Source organism: Leiobunum rupestre, chromosome 8 (genome assembly GCF_980474605.1).
Source record: "Leiobunum rupestre chromosome 8, qqLeiRupe1.1.hap1, whole genome shotgun sequence".
NCBI lineage: Eukaryota > Metazoa > Arthropoda > Arachnida > Opiliones > Sclerosomatidae > Leiobunum > Leiobunum rupestre.
In genome coordinates, this window is record NC_143391.1 from 17112409 (window position 1) to 17126594 (window position 14186).

The following is a 14186-nucleotide window of genomic DNA, read 5'->3' on the forward strand; positions in this document are numbered from 1 at the left end:
TAGCCGAGATATCGAAAGCCGCAGTCAACTTTCGAGGCGCAAACCACGAAAAACGGCATTATCTATTTTTCGTCCAGCCAGAAGGATAGCCCCCGCGGAAATTGATTTTTAGCTATGCCCTAGCTTCTTCTTCTCCGCGTTCGTACTAGGAAGGCAAGCACCCCGAAAACTTCCCTATGCCCCCCTAAATCCTCGCTTTTAACGAGGCTTTGCCTAAGGTTCGGAGTCGAGACTACGCGTCTAGAAGCGAGAGTCGTCGCGAGAAAATATATCCGAAGGCGCGACGCCCTATATTTCTTATCGTATAGTAAGCGATTTAGAACGCTTTGTGTCGCCCTAGTCGCCTCGCTCTTCCGTCCAAATAGACTGCAAATAGAGGTCGTTCTCTATATAAACATGAGCTTTGAAGGGAATCAGGACGACTCTTCGGGGCCCTCGAGCCCGTGGGTGGGGGTCAAAGGTCGTAGACCCGGTCTACTACCGCGGTACCTCCCTCGCCGTTCCGAAATCGATCCACTTCGTGTGGAGTCGCGGAATACGGCGCCTCCGCGATATACCTTATTAGAGTAGGTCAAAAAGTTTCGGAGAGCTGGAAGGCGGCTATTGTGATCCGATCTCCCTTTCTCGCGTCTTACTCTGGAGCCTTTCTCTCTCCGCCAGGCCAAGTTAGATTACGCGCGAAAATAATCTATTTTTTATCTCTTTCTCTCACTCACAAGGAGACGGACCCGAGGTGTAACACACCGATTTTGTTCGAACTCGGGGGTTTGGTAGACCTTCATGTTACTTGAAAAAGCCTAAAGGGAAATGTCTCCATAGGCAACCGATTGGCCATGGCAACCAAAAATGTTTTTGACAACACAAAATGGAAATTTTTCCATTAAAAATAACATGGGAATCTGACCAATTTAAAAAATTTAATTTTTTGAAAATGCTAAAAATACGAGGGGCAGGTCACTTCCATTTTGGGTGCGTCTTAATCATAGTAAAATGATTAAATCAGGGTAATCAGGATTAGAAAATCGAATCACGATTTAAAAGAGATTTAATTATCAGGATTTAATCATTTTAATAAGATTTAATCATTTTAATTACAATTTAATCATTTTATTCACAATTTAATCATATAATCGGTCGAATCGAGATTTTATCGAGCGCGGTAAATACGAAATAATACGTTCTGTGTTTTTTGATCAGGTTACAAGTGTAGCCATATGACGTCATTTTACTTCCATTCTGTCTTGACGAAAAAAACGAGTTGGAGTAAGAAGGGAGTAAGAAGGGAGTAGTTAAAAAGCTCGCCTCATGTGAAGAGGTCTAAATGAGTCATGTTTTCGTTTAAGCAGACGATAAAGCTAGATTACTCCTTCTACACCTCCTTTCGAGGAGGAGTAAAAAGTGTAACCTTAGAGCTCTGGAACAAGCGAACCAAATTCGGGACAGGGTAAATCTTACCCCGAGAACAGGCGAATAAAACGTTTTAGGGTAAAAAGTTTACACTTTTTGTCCTCGGACAAGCGAAAAAAAACCACCTAATATAATCATTCTGATTCTCGTTCTAATTTCTAATTGCGATTTAATCATACTAATCAGGATTTAATCATTTCAATCAGGATTTAATCATACTAATCAGGATTTAATCATTTCAATCAGGATTTAATCATAATTAAATCAGATTTAATCTTAATTAAATCAGATTTAATCTTAATTAAATCAGATTTAATCATTTAATCATAATTTAATCAGATTTGATCATTTAATCATAATTAAATCAGATTTAATCATTTAATCATAATTAAATCAGATTTAATCATTTAATCATAATTAAATCAATTTAAACAGTTAATCATAATTAAATAAGATTTAAACATTCTATTGATTAAACATGATTTAATCAGCTAGGCTAGGCTAATACCCAAGGCACCACCTTCGGCCTAAGTCATCAAGCGACTTTTGAAGCCTTTAATTTAGGTGGCCGGGTTACAATGCGTAGGAGGGTGGTGGCAAGCCCTGCATGCCACGCGAGCCAATAGCTCCCTACACTAACTATTACAATTTAATAAACATAATCGTGATTAAATTGAATTTAATCAAAATAATCACATTTAATCGGATTTATTATTTCGAGGGGTGCGTCGTTAATCAAGTAAGTGACCTGCCCTTCGTAAAAATAGAAAATATAAATAAAAAATAATGAAAATTTTTAAATGGGGTACCCTTAAAATTGGTCAGATTCCCATGTTATATTCCATGGGAAAATTTCCATTTTGTGTTGTCCAAAACCTTTTTAGTTGCCATGGCAAAATGGTTGCCTATGGAGACATTTCCCTTTAGGGTTTTTCAAGTAACATGAAAGTCTACCAAAGCCCCGAGTTTGAACAAAATCGTCTCCTTGTCAGTGGCACTTTTCCTTTACTAATAGCCGCGCCTTCGCTTACGTACACGTTTATTTACTTACACTAACTATTTCGGAACGCTTTTGAGAAAATATCGAGTTTCTCGTACCTTTGCCGCACCCTCTCTTCCCCGATCGTCGCGTGATTGTCCGTAGCGGCGATGGCGGCCCTCGCTAGTATCGAGGGAGAGCAAATATTTATGTAATTTGGCGACGTCGAAATTCCGAAAGACCTTTATTTCCCTCCTCGTATACGACCTAATTTATATTTAATGGAACTGGCGTGGTCAGCGAACAAGGCGGCTTCCTAGGAACGCGGGTAGAAGTGTTCCAACCTGCGAGCTTCCGTGCGCCGCTACCGTGAATAATAGAAGAGCCTTCCGTGCCGAATTCGCGCTTGTTCTTACAAATTTAAGAGTTCTAGGCTCGAGGAAGCTCCGGCCGCGAATGGAATCACGATACTAGTATACTATCTAACTCCCCCCTCCCGTAATTGTTTCTAAAAACGACGACTAGGTGGCGTTTTCTTCGGAGCGGCTGCGAAAACCCGTAAATAATTTAAAATGAGAGAAGCGAATGGAATAGGGCGTATGTTTGACGAGTATTTTTCGTCGCGCCGGCTATTTCGGAAAAGCCGCGAACAACTCGAAAGATGAGACCCGCTGTTAATTCCTTGATTCCTTATTTCTCCGCGAAAGTTGGGCTAAACTTGATCATTTCCGAAGAGCGACCCGAAACCGCGGCCCGTCTTTTCATCGAATACAAGCTCTCGGCGAACCAGTGTTGCCAATGTTTGACGAGTGAAAATCCCACAGTCCAGTTCCAAAATTTCCAGCCAAACCCAATAAACTCAGCGTAAAACATGCCGAATATTTTCCAGTTTCGTCGGCCAGCGCGGGAAAAATATTAAATAAAAATTACTAATAATTTTTATAAAAAAAATCTGAATTCATTTTTATTAACACAAAGCTACTTGAGGTCAGTTAATATTAGACGATTTCGAATACATCGCTAATTGGTGTAATTCTATGTGTCTTGCCTCTGGTGTAAACTTGGTACAGTTTAAATCTCTAGCTTCGAATTTGGACCTTAGAACACAATAGGAATTTAAACTTTCGTTTAGTGCTTTTTCAAAAATTCCGGCCAAAAATCCCACCAAATCAATGATTTTTAGCTTAAAAATCCCTTTATTCCACACAGCCCAAAAAATCGCCAAAAATCCCACAATGTGGGATTTATCCCACACATTGGCAACACTGCGGCGAACGAATTTTACACCCGCGAGCGAAAACGAAGACGCGAAAGAGCTGACGAGGACCGAAATAGCCGCGTTAAGGGGAGTTTAACGATGCAAGCGCCATCTAATTCACTAGTTCGACAAACACGGTCTAAAAGAAAAAGATCCGAGCCCAATAATAGCGAGCTACTTCCGTCGATTCCTTTCGCTTTTTCGTTCCATTTACAAAATGTCTCCACTCGGACTCCATCCTCGACCGAACTTCCTTAAGTACTACCTTATTGCGTAAATACCGAGCGAAACGTAACTTTTTGTAGCAGGCGGGCCCCGTTTATTTGCTCGTGGAAAAGGAAGGGTGTCGTTCGAGTTGTTCAGTCGCCAGCGCTAAGCGTAATTAGTGACATCCTGCGGTTTAATGGCGAATTAATGTCCGCGTTACGATATAGAGGAGACGGTTGGACGTACGTATCTATATATATATCCAGCGCGCGGAAATTGACAACGTAAATTAGAAGCTATATTGACAGTTTATTCTCCGACTTCACCCGATCCTTACTTTCCAACGCGCCGTCATTTGAGTCCGCTTCTCTCCAATGAATATCGGGATGGTAGGCGCGACTGGAAACAGGGGTAAGCTCTCATCAGGTTTTACCGCTAGGGAGAGTTCGCGAAAGGAAGGAAATTAACGGTAAAGGTATTAAAACTAAGGCAGCGACGTACGGGTATAACCTTTTATACCTATAACATTTGCATAAAAACCCTAATACCCTGGCGAGCGCGGCTGGGTCGTAACGCGAAATTTTTTACGACGTCCTAGCGGCCGCTTAAATTATTAGTCCTTCTTTTCTTGATTAGGGAAAAAAAGCACCCTCCCCCCGGTCGAGTCGTTTTTACGGCGGCTCACGTACGTATACGCCGGATCGGAATCGTGAGAGAAAGCGCCAACTATATTTGGTTTGCAAATTTCACTTCCTCCTTTTCAAATATAACGCCGACGTAAACCCTTTCGCCTCTTTTTAGTAGTAGTGGCGCGCTAAACTATTAGCGTTTACACCTTCGGGCCCAAAAAAGATAGAAGCTACGCCCCCTTTAACGACTTTTTAATTTTACGTTGTTTTGAATCGCTTACATCCGAGCCGCCTTCTCTCATCCCCGAACTTTAATTAAAATATTCTCACTCTCTTTTTACTATATATACTCTCTCACTTAATTTGCATTTAAACTAGCTCTCGTATAAGACGGTCTTATCTTCTACAGTTCAGTTTGGTTTTGTGTTCGGGCTCCTCTTCAACGAGGAGTTTCTTTGGCTCGACAACCCGTCTGACGGGATAAAAAATGGGGGTAGCGAAAGCGGGCAATTTTTTAAGGAAACGCGAAAAAAGAGCTTCTGTAAACGAGTTGGTATACCCGAGGCCACCCCCCTCCGCTCCGCGCTGTATTTCCGATAGGCTGCAGCCAAATCAATCAAGCCAGTGAGGAAGACGAATGCGAATTATCCAGGGGGTATTAGCTTTCGAGGCCTTAGCCCGGATCTTCTCGGCTTTAGCGATCACGCGCTACGGAAAGCGGGAGGAAAAAAGGCAAGTAAATTATGGGGTATAGCCCCCGCCACAACATAATTACGTTTCACGAGGCCCCTTAAACCCCGGCGACGTCGAACCCTCGGTCCGAGTATCGAACGGCCGTAGGGTAATATATCCCTTTAATCGCGAGCCCCTTTCACTCTTCTATTTTGTTCTTGGGTGGCCGAAAATTGCCTCGCAGTTAAATTACATACTTTTTACAAGATTATAAAAGAAAAAAATATATAAACGACGTTAAAAATAGCAAATACGAGTAGATCAAAATTAGATCGGTTGCTCGTAAAGGTATTCAAAGGTCAAATGAATTTATGAAAAAAAATTCGCATTGAAAGTCTTTAAAATATATACAATATTATGTAAATATATTTAAAATACATTACACTATATAAATAAAAATATTTAGATAATTTGTGTTTATAGGAGTAGATCAAAATTAGATCGGATGCTCGTAAAGGTTTTCAGAGAATTAAAATGAATTTATAAAATTCACATTGAAAGTCTTTCATATATAATCAATATTATGCAAATATATTTCAAAAACGAATTAATTAAATTTTATTCGCTTAAAGTGGAGAGGAGTAGAGCTCTTGGAATAAAAATACATTGTAAGTTTTTAAAATATATACAATATTATGCAAATATATTTAAAAAGGTTATAAAATTATTAAAAAGGGATACGAATAATTGTGTAAGTTAAAAAACGTTTTTATTACATATTTAAGATATTCATATAATAAAATCAATGACTGCTTTTATTATATGAATATCTTAATTATGTAATAAAAAAGTTATTTTTAACTTACGCAATAATTGGTATCCCCTTTTAATAATTTTATAATCTTTTAACGTAAGGATAGAACAAATAAAGCTGTTTTAAAAAATGTTACTAAAAACATTAAATTATATAAATAAAAATATTTAGATAATTTTTATATAGAGCGAAATAGGTTATTTGAACTACATTTGTTTGTGGTTTAGTCTAGCACAGTCTTAAGAGTTATTTAGTGGTGTCAATTAGACGCGTGTTTGTGGCGTTTTCAAAGTCTAGAAGGGTTTCTACGGGTAAAGTGCAATGTTCCACCAATCTGGCCACCTTATAACAAGGTTACCAAATGCGCTTTAAATACAAAAAACCCGAGTTTCTACCGAAGCGTGTTGGAGACTTGTTGAAACTCCTCGATAGGTGAACAGCAAAAACCTGGCTTTTCTTAAGTTTTCAAGCTCTTTGACAAATCTTATCTCAGATCATCTTGTAGTATTTTACCGCGACGAACTTGAAAGAACAATAGACCACCGAGACCATTCGAATAGAAACTCTCTGAAGATGGGGTTTTCTTGCGGGAATACAGCTCAAGACAGGGATGTATTAACCATTAAGCAAAATAAACACGTGCTTATGGCAGCAAGAGAAGAAACGTTTTCAAATGAGAATAAAATTGAAGTTTATAAAAATCGTGTTCGACCTTATTGTAAGCTTTTTTTAATTTCGAAAATTTTACGGTTAATTAACCTTTATATTTGGAATTAGATATTATGGAAGCGCAAATTATTTCCAAGAGTTCCAATCCATTTGCACTTACTTAGGACCTCCTCACGCCATTATAATTTTTTATTTAGCCCACTTACGTTAGTGCCCTGACTGTAAAACTGATTTGGTTCGTCATGATCCTGAACCATAAGGTTTGCGTTCTGGCAAAGTGTCCGTAGTCAAGGACCCGTTTTCCCAGTCTAAAGAAGCGGACTGGCCACGAAGACAGGTGTGCAAAATCCCACGAGTCCACTAACACATTTTGTTTTTAGGTCGGTCGTTTGGCTGAGTTGAGGCAATCGAAAATGTTTACAATATTTTTCGCCATCAACCATAAAAGTTATGCCAACTGAATTTCAAATTTCCGAAAAGTTTGGAAAGCAACCTCCTCCTCGACTCAATTTGGGGAACACTACGCCCGTTTGACAAATACGTCACCTTACACTCCTCGAATGAGTAATAAAGCTTACACCTACAACCGCCAGTCCTACCCAATATTGATTTGGGTACATTTGTTCGAATTTCATTCGTCCGAACGGTGGTACAAATGTCCGAATGCCGGAAAACGTATTTCATTTGCCCGAAAAATTTATCACAACTTTTGTTGGTGATTTAGTCGTTCAGTCTATGTTAACTTTACTTGCGAATTTCATTTGTTCGAATAATCGTTTGTCCGTTTTTTCAAACATTAGGAATTGGTTGTTTTTTAAAATATTGTTAATATAAGAAAATAGTAACATTAGCGTGAACCTAACCTAACCTAAAATATCCACAACGCCATTCCCACTTACGATATTTAATTCTTGCACTAAAAAAAATCCGGACCAAAAAAAAACAGCAATAATAAATACTTATTTAGCGACAGAATTCGGGCAAGTGATGCTACCGTATCGGACGAATGAAACAAACAAGTGGTCCAATTCGAACAATTGAAACATTTGTTATTTCGGCGGTTCGGACGAATGTAATTCAAACATTTGTACCTACCCCCAATATTATATCGGATACAAATGTTTTTGGTCAATATTTAGTACCCTATTGAGAAACACCCGCGGCCTTCCAAATAGTGCAGATTTTGTACGAGAACCTACGCCAGATAAGTTGTTGATCCTCTTCAGAAGGAATTGTTCGTGATGTTCGAAATATTGATTACTGGTGGAGATTATTACACCTATAGATAAGTTGAATTATAATTAGTATTTAGTAGTCGCCACACACATTGATGATTTCAATATCAATTTGCTTTCCGTCATATTCCATGACTTTGGTATTAGTAGCCAGACTTTCACTAAATATGTAACAGTAACACAGCCGGAGAATAGACGCGGAGTCTAGAGCTTATAGACACTCGTTGGGAATTATGTCTTCGCCCCCGGCGTTAGCAAGTTCTTGATTACACTTTGAACTTCATCGCTCCAGGCTTTGAATTGACCTTTATTATTATTATTTATTATTATTAAATCTGGGTATATTCCATTTCAAGAGTAACGTTAGAACTAGAAATGTTAATTTTCCGGAAAAAATTAAATGTGGAAAAATTTCCAAAAATTGTTCCGCAAATCGGAAAAAAAATTGATACAGACATTACTTTTTAAATTGTTTTGAGGTTTAGTTTTACTTTTAGATTCGACAAAATGAGGAAAAAATGCCGCGAAATTTAAATTTGGGAACAATATTAGGCTAATGATGGAATTAAAACCTTTTGTTTTCGGAAAAATACGGAAAATTTCCGGGAAAATTTTTCTACTTTAGTAGAACGGTTTTTTCACGGACAATTTTTGTCTAATAAAGTATTAAGATTCATATAGCCAGCCGCTCGCAAGGATTCATTAATTAGCTAATTTGGCTTATTTCCACTATTAATTTTTCTGGAGACGAAAAGCCTTAGCTTATCTTCTTTCACGTATTGGTTTTACAATTGCCTTATTTGGGTGAAACTATATTCTATGGATATTAACCAGAACTCTATTAACTTCCTTTCTGAACTTTTTCTGGTATCTCTCAAATAAGATATCCAACGTGTATAGTATTTAGGAATAATTTGATCTCGAACGCAGATCGTGATTGAAGAGTTTACAATAAATCTGGAAGTTTTCCGCGTCGTGTAATCTTTAGTGTGAATCCGGATGAGCGTCAGTTCGTTTCGAAAGCTATAACGACGAGGGTGTGATGGTCTCCGTCAAGACGGTTCGATAATAGAGAGCATTTCGAAGCGCTCAATGAATGGCCCGTGGTGTAGAGGTGGAAATCAATGGTGGAAACGCGGCCTTCCTGACTCCAATCGCAACGATTTTTCAATAAATTTCCCCCTTTTTTCCGGTGAAAAATCCGAGTAGTTTACCGTTAGAATCAGGTGTCCCGGGAAAAGTTGACTATCAGGCGCGATCTCTTTTTGAACCCTCCGAGTGGCGACCTCCTTCGGAGCAAATTTTCATAATTTGGAAACGCGCCAGCTTACTTCTTAGATAAACACGAACCGAAAGACGAATGAAGTGTTTCGTGAAATTAATCTTGGGAAAAGGCCGTAAATTTTGCGGGCATCCGGGAGTCCGTTCAATTAACCTAGTTTTTCACGGTTAAATAAGAAAAAAGGAAAACAAATATTTGGCACAATTTCGGACGAATTTGAAATTAGTCGAAGCCGAGCCCTAGCTATATAGCCTGAGGCGAAGCAACCCGCGCGGAGAATCGCTATAAATATCTGGCCACCATTAACATTCAGTTATTCCCGCTTCGGATATTTTTCATTTTTGAATATTAGCGCGAAAGCGGGCGCCAATTTTTCATTGCTAGATTACGGCGGCCCTCTTTTACGTTTACACCAGAACACGTACAGGTATAAATGGGGGTGGGCTGGGGGGGGGTAATTTTTTGGGAGCGATGGAACGGGGAGGATTCGATAAACGGCGCTGCCAACCCCGTTTCGATAAATCTCCGTTATTCCGAAAGCAATCTACTCCCAGAGATAAAAAAGGTCATATTTTTCCGAGCCTATTTTCGGCTGAAGTATTTCCACGCCAAACCCGGCCATATTTAATGAAAGAGGTTTTCAATATAACCGTTGGAAATAATTAAATTTAGAATCATTTTTATCATCAATATAAATTTCGTAAATATACGACCCTTAAACTAGGGCACACGATCAGCTGCTACGAGCGACACATTCTGAAAATTATTGAAAATATGTACGCTGAATCCTATATAACTAATCGAATGAGAACAACGGCGTCACGTGATCTCGGTAGTTACGTGCTCTTTGTTTTGAACGACGAATATTGCGCAATATCTGGAGAATATTCCACGTTTGCTAGCTTTGGTTGGTTTGATCAATACGAAAATTATTCTGTACGCGTAGAATCCAATTTTTAGCATTCGAATATACAGGGTGGAAGCCTCAGCCGTGGTCCAGCCTCGCTACTTCGCCTAGTACACCAGAGTGCTGCGGGTCGAACACTTCTACAGGCGCTGGTATTCCACAAATTGACCAATGGGATAATTATAAGCGCATCTTTACCCAATCACCCGATAAAGCATTTGGAAGATGCGCTTCTAATTCTTCCATTGGTCTAATTTTAGACTACGAAAAGTACCGAGGCTGGACCACGGCTGAGGCTTCCATTTATCCCATTGGTCTATTTTTGGCCTACCAGCGCCTGTAGAAGTGTTCCACCCGCAGTACCCTGGTGTACTAGGAGAAGTACTGAGGCTGGACTACGGCTGAGGCTTCCACCCTGTATTATACAGATATGATCAAAACCGCGCTCACATTTAATAGGCGTAATAATGGAATAAAGCTAAGATCATCGTGTTCGGAAACAAAGCTAACTTTATATAGCTCATAGCCATTAGGAAACTTTCACCGGATAATCTATACGAAACTCCATTAGACGCTGACTATATTTTGCAACTCTATTTAGAATTACCGGCGTACAGATTAGTTAAGCCGAAAAAAATACTGTGTTATTAACGTTGGCAATTTTATTCGCACCGGATACAGGATTTTAGGCGTAGGATTTTAGGCGTAAATCCTTTCTTATCTATAGACTATTAGGGTGTCTTTTATTTTTAGGGCTCGCCGTTTATCTTTGATTTTTTTCCTCGCGCAACCTCTCAAGCAAAGTTTTTCAAACGATAAGAGGTTTTATGAAAGAGTCGGCGATTAAATCGAGCCTTTTATTCTTAGTTGTATAAGCTCTGTTCTCTCGTGTGTACGTCTTGTATACTACAATCTCGGGAGAAGTTTTCTTTTTCCCTTTACAAAGACGAGAGAGAGATCCTTAATATTCTTAGGGATTTTCAACTCATTCTTTTCTTTATTCACTTCCGAAAAAACGTCTTTTTTTCTTTCCATTTTCGTCGTTGAGTTTACGAATTCTTATATTTTAGCGTATAGCTTTAAAAAAAGATGGGTTTATAGAATAAGAAGAAGTTTACTTTGTAAATTGACTAAGAGAGGTTTTTACCCTCCGTTTTCACGCGACTGCTTTTTATCGTTGTTTAAATTCCGAGATGTAGGTCAATCGCTTTTACCCGACTCAATATTGGAAATTTTTACGCCATCCCTTCGCTATCTTTCACCGCGAACTTCCTTCCATTTTTTTTGGTACAAAGTGATAAATAAATCCCGATATAATTTATTTTGTAAATTCGAACGTTTCGTATCTACCGAAAATGAATAATACGGGATCGATCCGAAGGCGAGGACGTGACCTTGAAGAATCGAGTAAGAGAATCTTAAGCGGCTCGCTTGATGGTGATACGAATGACTGAAGTCTATTTAAAGTGTCTGATGGATGTCCGTTACCCGCAGTACGTCAAGGCGCGCCACTCCCTCTGACAAACTGTAATTAAATTTGGGGAAACAAAGGAGGTCTCTCTCTCTCTCTTCTATTTTTCTTTGCCTTTTTTTTTGGCCGATCCCTGAATAATAATTTCAAAGGAGAAGAAAAACTTAAAAAATGAGGTTCGTCGCGAGGCGTACGCGATTCGCCGAATCGAGTTCATTTTCCCAAACGAGCTGATGCCAAAAAAAATCCATTCGTTAGGATTGGAACTCGACGCTAATTGCGACCGAGAAAGGTGTAAATACGCCGCTTTTGAAGAATTTTTTCTTTATGTATTCAGGGTTTAAATTTCTTAAATTTAATAAAGCGAAGAACCTTACTCATAAACTTACGTAATTTTGTAACTTATGAACTGACCTAGAGTTCGGCGTTTGGATAAAAATTAACCACTTATTTTATTTTTATCCATAACCTACAATTATCCGAAAATATAAATTAATTTTTGCATGTTAAATCGTTGTTTATCCATGGATAATATCCACAAATAAACAGTTAACCAAAATATTTACGATTAATCGAAATTTTGTCAGTTAATTTATCTGTTACGCAGAGCTCTAAGCTGACCTATAATGAGGATTATTAGTATTACTAAGAATGTATTTAAATATACTAATTGTTTGTATAATACGAAGTTCTGATGGTTCTTTGATTTCAATTTAATACAACGATTAAATTGCGTAGATTTTAAGTAAGTCACGAGCGAGTATCGTGCTTATGTGCCAAAGAGGCAATGCACTAGTATGTTATTCCATAATGTAAAAAATAACTCTAGAAAATTAAAAACCACTATTACGTAGTAAACTTTAAAAGTATTTAATTATAAATTAAAAATGCAGACACAACTAGTTTCGAAAACCCTTCGAAATATGTAAAAAATATTTCGCATCAATAAATAAATTAATAATAATAAATAATTAGCTAAGATCGAAGTACCGGAGCTGAGATGCTGGAGTGAGCGAGATCTATATTTAGTCTTATGTAATTTTATGAGATCAGAAGAGATCATTATCGACAGGCTAGATTACAATAGACGTAATCGATGGCTTGATTATAACTACTTTCCGAGTCGCTCTATTAACCTTTCCTTAAGCGGATGATCTGGCCGCTCTCGAATTTATGCCAGCCCATTTTTATTCCCTCTCCCGTTCACTCGTCTATAAATAGGAAGACAACCCACTTCGACCCTCTCCTCCATCGACTCCTCTTCCGCGCCCTCCTCAACCATCTTTTTGGGATGTAATCCTTAATCTCCTCGTGGATATAAAGGTGTCCGCGTTATTAAGCCGACATTAAAATTAAAGGATAGAAAAGGATTTTACATTCGGTAAATATTGGATTTTTCGTCCTACATTTGTCTATATGGTAAACGATCCATATTTTATAGAAGTAATTTACAACACACGTACTTTAAAGTGACTTGGATATTTCCGAAATCGTTTATCGCGTTATATCGAATCTGTATGGATCTCGTAGGTATGGTGGGAAGTCCTTGGAATTTAGTTAATAACGGTAACGTATCCGCGGTGGGGCGACACGGCGAGAGGATGTGGATCCCGGGGCTGGTGTACATCACGTTAAACGAAGCATTTTTGACAGGCTATTTCGGAAGCTTCGGGGACCCGGAGTCAAACTTTCCTTCTTTACCAGAGCTATAATTAAGGCGAAAATACGCTCGGCTAGTAGCTTAAAAGGGAGAGCGGCTGTCCCACTTTTATCTTTTAATAATTAAGGCTAATTAAATTAGTAGCGGGACGGATTCGTCGTTACGCGCTTCTCCGACAGCATCCGCGATGCCGAAGAAGCGACTCTCCGAGTTCCCACCTCGCTCGTAAAGTCGCGATTAAATCTACCGCTCGCTACAACAGTTGGAATAAGACGAACAAAAACTGCCACCCGTCGAGATATAGTCCGCCTTTATCCCGACGGTTGAAGCGGATCGTCACTTCGGAACGTATATCTGTCCACCCTTCAACAGGCGCTCGCGTCGGAACGGAAGCGAAGCCCGGTGGAAGGCGGGAAAGAGTACGTTCCGGGGCGTTATAACTACTTAAAAGACTGTTGCTCGCGGTAATTCCAGCCGGAGAAGAATTTTGTCACGGTTTGAGTTGAAAAGAAAAGGCGCTATAATGAAATAAATGATACCTGTTTGTCAAGCGCGTTGCCGGCGACCCATCAGGAGTTCTCTTTGGGGCAACGACAATTTTCTCTGGCGCGGCGCCGGTGGTCCCGAGAGAAACTTGGGAACTCTCCGAGTCCAGTTGTTGCTCGTTTCGGAACGCGAAGCCGCCAAAATCCACGAGCGACATGAACACGCCGGGCTCTGCCGCCCTCTGCCGAAGCGGGGACCAAATCAGCGGCTTCGGAGCGCCCGCGGAGAGCGCGCGAGAAAAGGGGGTGGGCGAGCGCCCACCCTATACGTCCTCTCTCTCGTTCTCTCTTCGCCGCGACTTTGATATCCCCGCGTATTCCGACCCCTTCGAGTCGATCTTCTTAGCGGGGTTGCAACGCTCTGCGGAATAGAGAGGCGGGGCTGCCAGACTTTTACCCCTGGAAAGGGATCTTTCCCTTCCGCCATCGATCGAATTTTCCTACTCTCGGC

The 14186-nt window shown here is 39.6% G+C and overlaps 1 protein-coding gene across 2 annotated transcripts in view; it reads right to left on the reverse strand.

Annotated features, from left to right (window-relative positions):
* The window catches only part of LOC149932537 (uncharacterized), a 53762-nt gene extending 39852 nt beyond the window's left edge, over nt 1-13910 (reverse strand). For both annotated transcript variants that reach the window (XM_090156730.1, XM_090156732.1), the window contains exon 1: nt 13730-13910. The gene's annotated coding sequence lies outside the window, so the exon portion shown is untranslated. The remainder of the gene's footprint in view (nt 1-13729) is intronic.
* Nucleotides 13911-14186: the final 276 nt, after the last annotated feature.